We start from the raw sequence: 15,174 nt of genomic DNA, 5'->3' as shown, positions 1-15,174 counted from the left end.
CAGGTGATGTTTAAAGCACAAATCTCAGGTGTTGAGCAAAACAAAAAACCTACACCAATAGAACGTTTTAGGATAAGTAAGAAAATAGTTTTGTACACAAAAGGAAAGTTTTATAAATCCCACTGTGGTTATAAGACTTTGTAAAACAGTAGTATTTTAACTACTCAAGATATTAAGCCATTTTTTTGAGTGTATTTAAAAATTGAGTTGCGACAACGTCAAATATTTGTGCTCAATTTTAAAGTTAAATTTATGTTATCCTATTAATGGTTGGTAAAAAGTTTTTTCCACTTTTACATAAAAGCTTAACCTTGCACTAAAATGTGGTATATTTCCACCTCAAAATCCAATATGGCCGCCTCAGTAGAGCTAAGTGAAGTAAAAAACAAGTTTATTTGGAGTGCCTAACTACAACAGTTTGAAAAAGAATGATTTAGACAAATGTAGCATAGTACATGATGCAAACAAACAAAAAACAAAGAAAAACTGCAACCAGAGTTATTGGGGAAGGAGACATCAGGAGGGGCTGATCAGCCAATCAGAGGCAGACGTGAGTTAATACTAGAGCTGTGTAGTCTTGATTACAGAGTGGAAATATTTATTCTTTTATTTCTAATAATGATTCTGCTTCAAAATGATTGTGCCCAACTTTTTATAATTAAAATATAATTATATTTGGAAATATTTCTCTTTTCCAATCACTTTGTTGTGAACTAAATCAAGTTTAAACTTATTTTTGTTCTTGAACGCCACCTTTTTGGGAGAATAAAGTTTTAAAAATACGAATGTTTTACAACAAAGTGTAAATGAATGTCATTTTCCACTCCTCTGATTCATTAAATGTGGGATGTTTTTTGTACTTTCTAATTGATTTTGCTCTAACAAAAATGTGTTGGTGACATAATTGGCTCTTTATTAAGGTTTTTAATTAGTTTCAAAATAATCCATCCGTTTTTTACTTATTTTTTTTCCACACAAAAACAGTTTTACTATTGTTTGCAGCCAGATGCAGATCTAAAGACGCGTTCATGTGCTGTGAATCAGGCTTCCAGCATTTAACAATTAAGCCCCATAATTCAATTTATAGTTTAATTGGTTGCAGCTTGGCTCCATTTAACTGGTTTACTGTAAGAGACGCACAAACATGTCACCCTTTCACAGAAAAAAGAGTTTTAAAACATACCATTCAGTTTTCTCCTTTTCATAGACAAGAAAATACAAAAACAGGGCTTTGAAGGCAACGTCCATGACATTTACATAACATATGATTTCAATATTGTCACAATTCAGCTGACATAAAGAAAAAAACGTGATTTTCACAAGAAATGTTCTGACTGAATGGCTTTTAACACTGAAATGTGTTCACTTTGAAAGATGATGGTGGCAAACTTAATGAGTTTTCACATAATGGGTTGCAAAAGAAATGTTTAGAAATGTACTTTTATTTTCTCGTTGCAAATACAGAACATACAAGTAGTTTTCATTACTGGGTTGAAGACAGTCAATTACACTTTTACAGTCGACTGTAGCTACATTTCTTACATGGTATATTGAAATTTAAAGCCTAATAAAATAGATCTAAATAAAAATAATTGGTACTTTGAGGAATTATTAATGAAAAAACTGAAAAATAGCCAAAACCTGCATTTATTTATATATATTTTATTAAAAATTAATTTGTTTCTTTATCATTTTTAGTCAAAGTTTTAAGAGCCATTGTGGAAGGTCAGAAGAGCCACGTTGCAGGTTGTAGAGCCGTCATACAATAACTAATGACTTGAGTGGCTTATTCAAAATGCATTTACCCAATTAGAAAACTCTTGTCACTGGAAATCACCAATTAAACTAAATGCATGTACTAAGCTCACATCTAATGCACACATTATCGTGAAGCTCAACAGCACTTCTAAACCGTGAACCCGTTATTTTGTGGAACAAACAGGAAAATGGAAAATGCACTGAATCAGAAACTTGGTGAATTTTCTGACCTGCAGAGTTCATCCTCACCGTGACTCACCACTTTACTGCAGTTAAGTGGAATCGGCTGTCCAGCGAGTTCACAGAGATTACTGCTGACATAGTGCTAATTTAATACTTCCTGAAATATGGGGAAAATTAAAAACACAAGGATGACTCGGTAACGGTTGCTTTGAGAGTTGTTTGTTCTCTTCCTCTATCAGGACTGTTCCGACATGTTATTGTTTTTGCACTCTGACGGGATCTCCACCCTCTCCTATTGGAAACAATCTGTGCAAACAGAAAGGACATGTTTTGTATTTCAAACTAACAGTTGGCAAGAGACGTTACTTAGAGAAACACTTTACTGCCAAAAGTATTCGCTGACCTGCCTTAACTCACACATGAGCTTAAGTGACGTCCCATTCCTAATCCATTGGGTTCATTCAGTATGACACTGGCCCACCCTCTGCAGCTTGAACAGCTTTTACTCTTCTGGGAGGCTCTCCACGAGGGTTAGGAGTGTTTATGGGGATTTCTGACCATTCTCCCAGAAGCACATTTGTGAAGTCACACACTGATATTGGACGAGAAGGCCTGGCTCTCAGACTCTGCTCTAATTCATCCTAAAGGTGTTGAGGTCAGGACTCTGTGCAGGCCAGTCAAGTTCATCCACACCAGGCTCTACCATCCATGTCTGTATGGACCTGCTTTGTGCTCTGGTGAGCAGCCATGTTGGAAGAGGAAGCGGTTACCTCCAAACTGTTCCCACAAAGTTGGGGGCTTGGAATTGTCCAAAATGTCTTGATATGCTGAAGCATTCAGCGTTCCTTTCACTGGAACTAAGGGGCAAAGCCCAGCTCCTGAAAAACAAGCCCACAGCATAATGCCTCCTCCACCGAACATTCATGTGGCACAATGCAGTCAGACAAGCACTGCTCTCCTGGCAAACGCCAAACCCAGACTCATCCATCAGATTGCCAGATGGAGAAGTGCAATTCGGCAAACCACCCAGGAGGCAATGTAGTGTATGTTAAATGAGGATAGGAGGTGAATATATATAGAATCAACCTTTAAAACCATTGTTTTCCAACATTAAGTGTGTCAAAATGTATTTTAAAATATGAAAACTGAACCACAGGTAAGCTGTTTTCTATATCATTTGTCTGCCACAAGTTACTTACTCGCTTTTAATGGTTTTTTTTATGTCCAAGGTTGTGATATAGTTGCAGTTGAAGTTGACATTTCTGTGAGTAAAACAAGTGAAATCCAGATCTTGTCGTAAATTGTACCATGAGTGTTGTGTTATAAAGACAGATGATGTTAAGTACAACAGGTTTTCAGCCAAAAAAACAAAACTATGATGTCCACTGTGTGAGATTTAGGTGTTTATTCTGGTGTAGGCGGTATTTCTTTTATTTATTGTAACTGTCTGCACACATGTTTGAAGATTTGCTGCTCTCAAAGAAAGGTTGAAATACAAATACAGTCAATCAATCAGACTATTTATGTAGCACTTTTTATGCTAATAAAAATGCAAAGAATGTTGCAGCTTAAAAATAAAAGTAAAAAACAACGGTAGCCCAATACACACACCATCATTCGAGGAAACATTTTAAATCTAATGAAAAACTTTCTAATCAACTCCTTACTTTATGAAGAACCACTGATAATCTTCATCAGATCTTTTGCATTTTATTTTAGGATTAATTAGAACATATCTGAATGGTATGATAGTTGGAGACATACTAATGTTTATATTTTGATATAAATGTTAGATTAACTTGTTACATTCAGGCCTTTTTGATAACAAACTCAGTGACTTTAAAACAAAGCGCGACTCGGTTTTATTGCTGGCAAAAAGCAATAATCCACGCGTTGTGCGCAGAAAAATCATATCCTAAGGTTAATGTAAAGTTCATTTTAATGTACAGACATCCTGAAAGAAAGCACACACCTCTTAAAGAGAAATAACACATGCCATCTGTTCTACTTTTAAAAGTTCACAAAGCAGCTCAAATGACATGATGAGATCCAGCTCTGAAGGCCGAGATGCTGGAACGGAGCGCAGCGGTTTAATTACGGTTTTCCAAAGGGAGCCTTCCAGGTACAGTTTCATCAGTTATGGTCACTCCTAGAGTTCACAATGTTTATCGAGATAATTATAATCCACTGGGGGCTGCCGCTCGTTATGCATGCACAGCATTAGACAGCCTCAACCATTTAATTAAGAAGCTCCACAGCAACAAGTAGGTTTAAAATAAACACCTGCAGTGTTTGAGATGTCTGCGTGATTCAGCCATTGGTGCTGTATGAAAGATGACTCTTCGTTACAGATTTAGTACCAAGTTGAGTAAATACACAAAACTTTATTATTAAAGCACTGCAAATATAGAAAATTGTACCAAGTATTTCTGGTGCAGTTTCTAGTGCAAATTTCAGTGTCTTAATACTGAAAATAAGATAAAACTAACTTGAAAATAACTTTTCAGCACAAAATGGGAGCTAGTTTTAAGTCAACAGTTCCTTAATATTAACTCTAAAGTTCTGGTTCCACTGGCAGATTATTTTACTCATAATAAAGAAATTTTACCCACGTTACAAGTTACATAATCTGCCAGGGAAACTAGCACTTTATCCTTCTGTTGTAATGTGATCAGCAACAGGATGTTACTACAGGTGGAAAAGACGAAGAAGACAAACAGGAAGTGCTAGGAGGATCAAGTGGCAGCAAGTTTTTTATCGACTTATCACGCGAACAAACTTATTCACGCTTGATTTTAATTGTTTCTTATTTAATGGGAAAACAGCAATTACTAATTTGTGGTTTTCTTTTGACATTAGAATATAAAATACATTTCGTGCACATTTGTAATGGAAACTTTGCTAATAATATAAAGCACATGAGAAAGTTTGCTTCTTAACTTTGACTGTTTCCCAAAATTCATCCAAAATTATTTAAAAGACTAAAACATTATTCTAATGCTTTTTGTTTTATTTACTTTGATTATCTAGATCCTGATACATTTCTAACGCGATACGTTTTCACACAACTGTAAATTAGCATATTTTTTATTCTCAAGGCCCAATAGAAAAATATGAATCAATGCATTTCCAACAGTCAACACCATCCACAATAGTGGCATTGTTTACTTCTTCTGTCTATCCTATTTTCCTTAATTATGCTTTTTTTTTGCCCACAGTTGTTCACATTTACTAAAAGGCAGAAAACATCTTGAAGCCACAGTCACACTTGAAAGGAACTTCAGCGCAGCTGGGTTATCATCTATCTGCTCTCCAACCAGGTCAGAAATGGCCCTCAGGCGTCTCTTTGATCCTCCATTCTCGTATTTTTACGAACACCGCGTTAGCATCATTGCACTTAACTACGGGTGAGCAGCAGAGGTACTAACCCTCCGTCTATTCCTTCTTTGTGGGGCAGATGACCAGTGAATGGAGACCTCAGGGAAACAAGTGGGACAAATGGAGTCTTTAAATGTTAGACCCACCACCAGACAATGGAGATTTTATGTAAGGTGACTGAAATATGGGTCATATTTTCTACAAGTAAAGTTTCATCACTGCAAAAATACAAAATCCGAGCAAGTATTTTGATCCAGTGTCTGCAAATATGCTGATATTTGCACCAGAAAGAATTATTTCCATTATTTCACTTTTAACATGAGAAAAATGGAAAGCGAAATAATCTGCAAGTGAAACTAGAACTTTTTATTAAGGGATCATTTACTTAAAGCACGTTCATACATCACGTTGAAAAGTTACTGGTAAGTTTGATTGTTTTTCAACTGTGCTGTAACATTTGTGCTAGAAGTCAAAGTTACTTGGTAAGATTTTGTATTTCTGCAGTGCAGAGAGCAAATCCATGTTAAGTCCAACATTTCTGAGCGGAAAACCGATCAAGTCTCACATATTTGAGGAAAATCCTGGATAAACCTTAAGTTATTCAAAAGAAAGGTTAAAAAAAAGATTTAATATAAAAAATATCCAGTAAATCCAAATCCAACTTTTTCTACATCTAAAAGGGACAATTCCTATTTTTTTACCCCCCAAAATCTAAATTGGGCCACTTCAATATGTAAATCAGATATTTATCTATTTTAATAATGTCTGCAGTCTGAATTCTTATGTCGCATTTTATCAAACTTTTAAGCCACTGATGTGAGATATGCATCATAATTCTGCACCAGATGAAGCGAATCAGAATGTAAATGTCTGAAGACTAGAATTATGAAAAATATTAAACAAGTAAATCGCACATGGGCATTTCCCAGCAGCCACCAAAGATGCTTCACGCGTAGCATCTGCACCGAGCCAAACACTGATTTCAACATTTCCCTCGTGTTTTGGGGAGACTTCAAATGTGCTTTTTGTTAAATTTAGCTTCATTTAGATAATTTCCTCTGTCTTCTGTCTTCTCTTGATCAGTACAAGAGATTGTTCCCACATGTACTCCCTTACCTGCCTCAAATTCCTGCTGCTCATTCTGAATGTTGCTGTAGGCCTCTTGGCTGCTTTCCTTACCAGTTTTCTTGTCTTTTCATTCGTTCTGGAGGGACTTCCAGTTCTTTACGTCACAATGTTCTCCGCTTGAATAGGACTGTCTTCTAAACTTTGGAAAGTTTTTGTCCATGAGATGCTATATGGAGTTAATGCAATGTTTGGAAAAACAAAGAATAATCGGAAGCACATTTAAATGATGGGTAATTGATTTTAAAATGAGTTTAAATTAAGTGGTTACTTATAAACATAGTGACATTCTAATTATGGCTATAATGATTAATCGGATTAATCGTGATGAGACGATTATTTCTCTAATCGTCAACTATTTTCGCAAACGATTAATCGTTAACTATAGTATGCTGACTCAAAATAGTCTATTTGCTGAAAAAACAACTTATTCAGAGCAGTATTTAAGTCAAAATTGTACAAAATATTTATATATTTTGCATTTAAAATAAAAACATCTTTGTGTGTAAACATGTTTTAGCTTCATCTGGTTCAAATTCACTGAAGGAATGCTGTTTAATTACATTTTAGGCAATAAAATGTTTATTTTTTTTATTAAAAACGAATTGAATTGTTTGCTTATTTGCATATTTTAATGTATTAACATGTCTTTCTTCTCTTTAATGTGTTTTTATATATTGATGTAGTTATAAAGCAGTAAAATCTCCACAACCTTTGACCTCATCAGGTCATTCCTGAGTCTTGGTAAATCTCTGCCAAATCAGAGGAAACTCCCTCCTTTGCTCATAATATTGAGAGATATGAACGGATGTCGAGGAAATGAGAAATAAATCGCAATAACTCGAAGCTGAACTTTTAAAGAAACAATATGAGCGAAGGAGCGGAAAGTTCACGTCTGTAATAATGCGTACCTGCGCAGCGTCGCATTTTTTCATATAAAGTTTCAATAATCGCACTTTATCATGTAGACGTTGCCATTTTCATAAATGTGTTTATATCGTTCCCTCTTGATTGTTTATACTCTTTTTAAATCATAACTTTTCCAACTTTATGTTTGATCATCCTTTGATTTAAATGTCTCCTGCTGGAAGAGAGTAAAAAATAAAAAACACTTCAGTTTTTGTGTTTTTCTGCTTTCAGAAAACAAGTTTGTGGTTTTAAAAAGCAGGTGGACATGAAAATGAAGAAAGTAGATTAAATTATATTTCAAATGTGTTAATTTGACAAGGCAGGTCAAAAATAATGACTATTGACTTCTGTCAATACCAACTATTATTTTGACAAGCTGCTCATCAATGGATATGAGATCTTTAGTGAATAAATGTCATTATAAAGAGAAAGAATAAAATGAAATTAGAAAAAAGCAATGAAAAGAAATTTAATTTTACATATTGAAAAAAAAATTAATTAAAAATGTAAAAGGAAAAATACAAATTTAACATATAATAATTATTATTAAATAAAATTTGGCAACTTTTTCTGACTTCATCATCTAGTTTTTAGCACAAATATATTATTACATTTGGAAAAAGACAAAACTAACGTACAAGTTTTCAACAAGATATAGAAGCTTGTTTTAAGTCAGCAATTTTCATATTGATTTTAAAAAAATGGACAGATTATTTATCTTATAGCATGAGAAAAATGTCTTGTTATGCAAGAAATAATTTGTCAGTGTAACCAATACTTTTTAAACTCAATATTAAGGAATTATTGACAAGCTCCTATGTCTTTCTGAAAAGTTATTTGTAAGTTAGTTCTGCCTTATTCCAAGCTCAATAAGATATTTGAACTAGAAACTAGACTAAAAATACTTGCAGTGAAGGATCTCTGTGTTGTTTTGGTGTGAATGACGAGCCACGAGAACGACAGCACAACGGAAACATCCAGAAGGAAACAAACGAGTTAAAAACCATGGCAACGTGATTGAACAATCAACATAAAACAGAGGCAATAATTAATCATGAAACATGAAAAATCTGGACTAGTACACAAATTAATAGCAATAATAAATAGAAAGATTCACTGAATAAGTCCAGAGGAATGCAGGGAAATTAATTAACACTAAGGAAGTTGAACTAAGATTCAAATAGATTTAAATTTAAATCCAGAATATTTGGTAGCCTAAATATAAAACACAAGAGTGAACCAAAACACTCAAACATTGTAAAACATCTCTCTACTTTTATATTTTCTGTCCTTTTCAGGCTTCATTTATATCTTTCTTTCGATTTCCCTTGAAAAATTTCAATTACCTTGAGAATGAACGGTGATTATTTATTTATGTGTTTGTTATTTTTTTTATAAGTGCATTGAATCGCACAGTGGGATTCGTGGTAAATATGCTGATTGGTGGGAAGGTTGTTCAGATCGTGAAGCTGAAGTGGACCAATGAGCCCCACACAGACCCAGCTGAGTTTTTCCACTGCGTCTTTCTGTGGCCAGTCAATACAGAGTGGGTGTCCAGTGCAAAATCAAAACCACCCGGTGGAGCTTAACCCAGAGAAACTGCTTTTCTTTTAATCATTATGGTGACACAAAGCGTCGTCGGATCCATTTTAATGGGATTTTAGATGCCCAAGTAAAATATTTAGATCTAATTATGATGAAAAGTAGCTTGAAAGTGTAAAAGCAGTATGTATAGTGCTGTCTGTGCAAACAAAAATGCATTGTGAAGTCTGTTATATTCAAAATAAAAAAGAAATTTTGCACTTTATGGAGCTTTTATGTTATTGGTCAAAGATTAAAAAGTGAATATCAGTGAAAGATAACCTGATTAAACACAAAAAAGATTTAAAATTACCGTTTCGTGTTTAAAGAGAAGAAAAAGCAATCCAAACATTTCAAAAACAAAATCTTACCAAATATTTCACTCTAGTTTCTAGTGCAAACATCTTAGTAAACTTAAAATAAGAGGAAAGAACATACAAGTACGGTAACTTTGAAGCTGGTTTTCAGTGAATGATTTCTTAACATTGATGATAAAGTAGTTCACTGGCAAATTATTTCACCTATAACAAGATATTTTCCCCATAAGTGAAATAATCTGTATTGGAACTAGAACTTTTTCATCAATATTAAGGAATTATTGACTTAAAACAAGCTCCGTTATCTTACAGAAAAACTACTTGTAAGTTAGTTTTGTTTTATTTCAAGTGTACTGCAATATCTGCAGTAGAAACTAGACAAACAAATTCTTGGTAAGATTTTGTGTTTTTGCAGTTAACCAATGTGGAATCACTAATACCGACTCTCGTTTGTCGGCTCATTGGGGTCTCTGTTACTTTGGGTTTTCTTGTAAACCACATTGAGCTCCATTATCTACAAATGGAGAAAATATGGAGCGGTGGTGAACAGGAAGCCAAAATCACGTCAATCAACTCATCCAGGACGTCACAAAGGAACAGAAAACAAGATGTGAATGTACTGCAAGCCTAATTTGAAGTCAACCATTAGAAAGGAGGATTTTGTTAAGGTGGCATCACTGGAAAAGATCCAAATCCAAAACATCTGCTGCCCCCAATCAACACTAAGCTCTTTTTCACCAAAAAACTTATTGATGAACTTTGAGACAAAAATAGAAATGTATGCATTTATTTTTTGTATATTAAGCAAAGTTTAACATTGCAGTGAAGTTTCCTTTGCTTCTTGGTATTGATTGACCCTTAAATTTATTGCCTCCATTCGTATAATGCATCGCTGCAAAAAAAAAAAAAATCTTACAAAGTACTTTTGGTCTACAGTGAAGAAAATATCTTAGTAAACTTGAAATAAGACAAAAGAAACTTATAAGTAACTTTACAGCTAGATATAGGAGCTTGTTTTGAGTCCTTAATGTTGATGAAAAAGTAGATTATTTCATTTAAACATTTAAAAAATCTGCCAGTGGAAAAAGAACCTTTTTGTCAATATTAAGGAGTAATTGACTCGCATGTCTTGTTGAAAAGTTACTTGTGTGTTAGTACACTTAAAATAAGAGAAACCAGACAGAAATACTTAAAATTTTGTGATTATGTTGTGAACATGAACTAGTAGTGTTTGAATTAAAAAAGACTCAATTTGTCACTGAACAGCAACAGCGAACAAATTCCTCTGGTTTTTCCTGCGATGACGTCGTAGGAATATGTTTTATTTGCAGCATTAACTCCTTTTGTTGTCCTGACAAACATTCACACATGCAGCTCAAGACATCAAGCAGGGCAGACTGCAGGAAAACAACTGATGTCATAGAATATGACTTTAAAAACATAAACACCCTGGATAAAAATTCCTTAAGCGCTTGTCAGAACTGGAAAACCAATCTCAGTCTGTGCTGCATGCCGCATTCGCCCCAGGACTTGGACGGAGTGGGAGAACTGACTTAATGCTGTGAAATTTGGCAAACGCTCACCCTGGGCACTTTTAAGTGACTGACTGCAGTAAGAGCCACTTCCAGAGATCCATGCAGCGACTGTAACTTCCCAAGCTGCAAGGGGGAGGACTTTATAATGTGAGATCTGCTTGTTAAAGAAAACTGGGGGCTTGTTGAAGAAGAAAAAAAAGTTGCCCTCCTTAGAATCCATTCGACTGGTTAAACTATTTCTCAGCTAAAGAAATTGTAAATTTTTAAGCAGTGATTGAGATAACATGATAGCTTGATTGGAAATATGCACTTATATGTGCAGTAAAGCTGCCAAACCCAAATGAAAATGATGCTCTTAAACAAAAACATTCTGGCTTAGATGTTATTTATATCTTTCTATCTAAGCAGAAGTCACATTTTCTCCCTTTAGTCCAAACAAACCCAGCAGCGGTGTGCTTTATGCTGACAGGCAGGGAAGCAGTTTTCGTGCCAAGTCTTGTCCCCCTGCTGCAGTGTAAATGAATGTAAATCAAATTCTTTCAAGTATTCCTCTTGGGGGGAAATGACAGCTACACAGATGCCAGGATTGTTATTAATATGTTTTTTTCACAGTGCGTGGAAACTGAGGTGAGAAAGGATGAAATCACGCCGCAACAGGAGAACAAATAAAACCCCAAATCCAGGTTACACATTTAAAAACTTTAAATATTAATAAAAAAACAACTTTGATTCTTTAAAGCTATAGAAGTTACAAATAAATGAGAACTTACTTAAGAAAATCACGATGGGGAGATGCTTCCTCCTAAAATCCATGACTTTCCTGGTTGCACGGCCACAGCGAGCGGAGCTTCTGGTTCATTTACTCCCGCATCAACGCGTGGGTCTGACCGCCTGGACGCGTTTCGGCAGACGGACACATGCGCGCTCCTCCGGCCGGACTGTGGAGTTATTTCTCCAAGTTGCGCACTGTTGTTGCCTTTACTCACTCCAGTGATGCTGATGCTGCTGCTGCAGCTCCCGGTGACGACAGAGCCCCAAACCCTCCCCCTCCGTTAGTCACCGCTCCTGCGGTGCTCTTCAGTCCCGCAGATGTTTCTGGTGCGTTTTAAAGGTTTGATGGCAGGATGTGAGTTCTTGGTCTCTGAAGAAAGCTCCGAGATCATAAAACTAATCTCAGTTAATGAGGTGATAATCTAAGAACAAACCGGAAGGTTGATAATAAAAGCGTCTGCTTCATTTTGACTATAATTAGAGAAGCTGAAAAGCACAATTGCGTTTTATGAGGCTAAATATGGCTCTCACGCAACACCTTTCCCAGCTTTTAAGGCTGGGGCTTGTTAACGGGAATCTGATGTAAAGCTGCCGGTCGGCCAGGGGCGGTTCTCGTCTGAATGGGGCCCTGACGCGGCCCCGCTTCCTTCAAACCACAGTTGGTAGTAACTGGTTACATTTACTTTAGTAAAGTTTTGGAAAAAAATACTTTTACTTGAGTAAAATGTCTGGATACTCTATCCACTGAGTAATTCTACTGAATGAAGAAAAACCTCATTTTAACCACAAATTCACCAGACACCTGCAGTTTTTGTTAAAATTTGATTTGTTTTAAACTGAAAGAAAAAAAAAACTATTTATTTTCCTGATCAATTATTTTCATTTTGGCTTTTAAAATACCCCAGATTTCTACATAAAAAGCCCAGTCTGATGATGTAGTTTTTAAATATTAAATAATTGATGTTTTGATTCTTGGTCAGATTCTCTTTTTTTATTAACTTCTTTTATTTTCATTAACTCTTACTTAAATTCATTTTTTGAATCATTTTGATAAAACAAAACCAACACATTAAATATTCCTTACAATAAAACTGAAAAACAATGAAGACACAAAATAAAAAAACTTGTGTTGAAAATAAACTTAAACTATTGGGCAGAATTATTACACAACAAAATGAAAAACATTTTCCCCATCTGCTTTTTTTAAGTTAGATTTTTAAATAAATTCAAATTTCTACCATTCAAAATCAAACGCGCTCAGCCTCCTTTCTTTAAAAACAGGGAGAAGCTTTTTCTTTATGGAGTCTGTCATTTTTCTGATTTATTAACGATCAACTCTGTGCAGGAGAAACCACAACCTCCCAGACGCCGTTCAGAGAAAAGGATTGTTTTCTTTCACCGTAAATCCTGTCTAACAACTGGGTTCAGTTCAGGTGAAAAGAGCGGCTGTTAAAGATTAAATTACTTTTCTTTTTTACATGTGAAAACACTGCATTGCTGTTTTGACCATTTAAAATAAAAATGCTCAAACTTTGGAACATGGGACAAATGTTGGGAGTTAACAGAAAAAAATAAAACGCAAATAATTTCAATCAAACACATACTTTATAAGTAGTAAAATCAGCAAGTAAGTGTTTCACAATTTCAAAATGCGTGTTTTTTTTAAATAAATAGCCCAAATATGGTCCAGTTTCTTTAAATATGTTTTGAAATTCCCCTTTTGGAGTCAAAGCCTACAATTTGATACTGCTGTTTGAGTGAACAGCACAGGGGAGCAAAAGATATTTATTAAAATAACATGCAAATATCAGCTGGTAAAGTTATTCTGGGTTGAAGGGACAAAAAGGAGTCACCCCTACCACACTGCTGCCCTGGGCAAACTGCCATATCGCCTATAAAAATATCTACAGCTGCTTTTAAATATCAGCAAAATCACCTGAAAATCAAACAGAAAATCAAAGTAAATAATTCTAATAAAAAGTAAGCTGTTAAAGTTACGGCTGGTAAATTACAACATTATGCTCAACAACAAACTGCTGAGGTAAAATGCTATAAGAAATGCTTTTGTTTTTAAGACAGCTTCCTTTTGGGGATTTGCAGACTCCACCGCATGCAGAGCATGACGTTAATGGAAGAGAAATCAAATGGAAATATTTTCTGTGACCTTACAAAAAAAAGTGAAAATCAGAACCAAGGTCTGATGAAATGGCTGGAGCACTCTAGGAGTAGAGTGCAGGTTTGATAGGAGAGATTTTCATAAAAAAGAAAATCCTTTCTGGCCAACATGACTGATTTGTAAAGGCATCAAGCCATAGCAAAGGGTTGCTGCTATTGTTGACGATTCTGTTAGTGATTTCTTTAGAGTATTTTTAAGGCCGTCCATCTTTACCCACATTTACATTCAGTTAAATCTCCCGACTTTCAAGTGCTGACCTCTGTTTGTGCAGCTGTTTTTATATCTGTTTTCACATTTTACCATGTTACAACCTTTCCATTCATTTACCTTATGCTGCGTTTACACTGAAGGCGTCTGATGCTTCACGTTAGACGCGTTTGCATTTGGAGTCATTTTGCTCCAGACGCGTTGGGATGAGTCGTCGTTTCCCCTTGCCGGTCTCCTAATACTATGGCCGATGAAATTAAGAGGGACACCAAAATATTATGTTGTGAAAGCTTCTGCCATCGTAACTGAGGCTCCGATGTCTTTGCTGAACATTTTGCATCTTGTTTTTATTAAGCGAACAGTGACAGCTCATAACCACAGGTTAGGAGCCGCTTACCTCTTTTTTTCCTCTCCTGGATACTTTGATCCATGGCGGATGAAATAAATTTTGGTGGCCTTAGGATCGCATCTCTGCTTTTTGCAGATGATGTGGTTCTGTTGGCTTCATCAGGCCGTGATCTACGACTCTCACTGGAGCGGTTCGCAGCCGAGTGTGAAGCGGCTGGGATGAGGATCGGTGCCTCCAAATCGGTGCCTGCATCTCCTAGCAGGACATGAACTACGGGCCCCTTCGTCAGGTAGCAGTCTCTCTGACTGGCTGATACTCCATGTCAACCGCAGAAGTTCAGTTTTCTACTCCAGCATCCATGTTAGACCACTGCGCAGCGCGAGACACAAACTGGGCCGTGACGCGCGTCCACATCGATTTTCAATGTTAAAACCAGTCGCCCAGACGCTCAAATTGCGTTCAGTGTGAATGCAGCATAAGTGAAATCTTGTCAAAGGGGAATTTCTGTCACCTTTGGAACAAACAAGAAAGCCAGTTTTGTCTATTTCAGTCTAATTTATTGGCATTTTGTGAAACAGTAATGGATAAAAGTAAAGTGGATGGAAAAATACTCTGTTTTCAGGATCTTTAACAGCTAAAAAGCATCAATGCCTCTGCTGGGGTACATATTTGCCATTTTGGGGCACTTCTCAGCCTGTTGGCGTCATGATTTATTTTTCTTGCTAGTTTGATTGCACTCCTCTCTGCTTTTCCCATTCAGCTAACTGATGCCATCTAATGTGTTTTCCATCCCAGCGATCCTGTACTTATGCTCCTGGTTTGTTCTCAGATGTCAGGTTCTTTAGTTCAGATTTGTCACCTTTAAGGGTTTTTTCCTCATCAAGT

This window comes from Poecilia latipinna, unplaced genomic scaffold (genome assembly GCF_001443285.1).
Source record: "Poecilia latipinna isolate Pla-1442-1.1 unplaced genomic scaffold, P_latipinna-1.0 Scaffold635, whole genome shotgun sequence".
Lineage (NCBI taxonomy): Eukaryota > Metazoa > Chordata > Actinopteri > Cyprinodontiformes > Poeciliidae > Poecilia > Poecilia latipinna.
Note: the sequence above shows the minus strand (reverse complement) of the source record.